Below are 1,778 nucleotides of genomic sequence, written 5' to 3' on the forward strand. Positions count from 1 at the left end.
AATCTAAAAACCGATCTTTGAGAGAAAGCAAGGGTTGGTAAACCATTTGATGGGCCAAATTTGGCCCACTGACAGGTTTTTTTTTTAACGTTTTATTAAAATACAGGCAAACTCATTCATGTGTTGTCTATGGCTGCTTCTGCATTATGACAAAGTAGTTAATGACAGAGACTAATGGCCTACAAAGCCTAAGTTATTTGTCTGACCCTTTACTGAAATACCTCACTGACTCCTTAATGAAAACAAAAATTTTTATAAAAAACTATTAGAATTCAATCTGTGCTGAATGCTTAGTATTGAAATTATATTTCAATTATATTTCAAACTCTGAAAGTTGAACTATTATTTTAAGTGAATGACAAATAGTGAGGCCCATTTCAATGCAGAAGGACAAATAGGAAAAAATGAAAATCTCCTGACCCAGAAGTTGGATTGCAAAAATAACACTAACTCTTCCAGTTGTAATAAGAACTTCAAACTAATTAATATCATATTTTGGAAAGCCATCTTTAGCTAACTTTCAGCCAGAAGGAAAGAAAGGATAGAGGGTTTTATTTTCAGATTTTCTGCTCTGGCAATAAAGAGGCTCCAAGCAGGCTTTCCTCCTTCAGAATAACCTAGTTTAAAAACAAAACAAAACAAAAAAACTCATAAAAGGTATCAACTAGAGTATCTGGGGCATGAAGCTTTTTAAAATAGCTTTTAAAACCTTAAGGCAAAAAGTATGTGTCTTGACATTAGATTTTTTTTTTTACTGGTATGGCTATTCTGAAATGTATTTTTATAGTGCTGCAAACATTGGCAAGACAGTTCCTTCTCTCTCCTCTATTTACAGAAGGTGATGCATCATAATAGATCTAACCATAACAGAGCAACATTTCAGTTTTACTGCCGTTAGGGTACTGAAGAACATAAGCTTCTCTGTGGCTTTTCTTACCAGCATAGTTAAATTATAATATATGTTACCCCTCTCAAACAAAATCTCAAAATTTCACCTATAATTATGGGGAAAAAAAAATCCCAAACTTCATTTTGCATTCACTAGCATTAAAAAAAAAAAAAAAAAAAAAAAAAAAAAAAAAGCTTTGAAAACTAAGTATTTCTCACTAGAATAAAATTCCCATTTGACTTCAGCATAGTAAAAAAAATTATGTAAACACAAACTTAAGATAAATTTAATTGAAGACATTCGTTACAGAAATTAACAATGCTTACCATTCTTTAAACACCATATACATTATTAATATATACCGTATATTTCCAATCAACTCCGTTCTTAGGCTCAATTGAAGAACACAATTGTAACAGGTTTTATACAAAAAATACTTCACTTCTAAGAAAGTAGACAAACTGCACAAAAACAGTACATGTATAATGTGCATAGCAAGATAGCTTGAAGCATCTATGTATGGCTTTCTTTAAAATAAAATTATTGGGGGAGTGGGCCCATTTGGGACCTAATGTTACAGTTGACGTATGTAAACTGTTTCACATCTTTTAGGCACTTGCTAACAATAGTGTTCAATCCCTGAAAACTGAATTTATCAAAAAAAAGAAATTGTACATCTGAAATAAAAACCAAAAAAATAACATGGGTAAAGTCTTATATATTCCTTTTAAATTAAATGACAAGTTTTATTAGTGCATGCACAGAACTAAATTGAAAGAAAATAAACTTTTTATGTCAAAAACTTTCTGTGCAAAATTTACATAACTGAAAGGTACAAAAATATGTACAGGTTTTAAATTCTTTGTTATATACAGAAAAGGAGCCCTGA

This window comes from Mesoplodon densirostris, chromosome 1, assembly GCF_025265405.1.
Source record: "Mesoplodon densirostris isolate mMesDen1 chromosome 1, mMesDen1 primary haplotype, whole genome shotgun sequence".
NCBI lineage: Eukaryota > Metazoa > Chordata > Mammalia > Artiodactyla > Ziphiidae > Mesoplodon > Mesoplodon densirostris.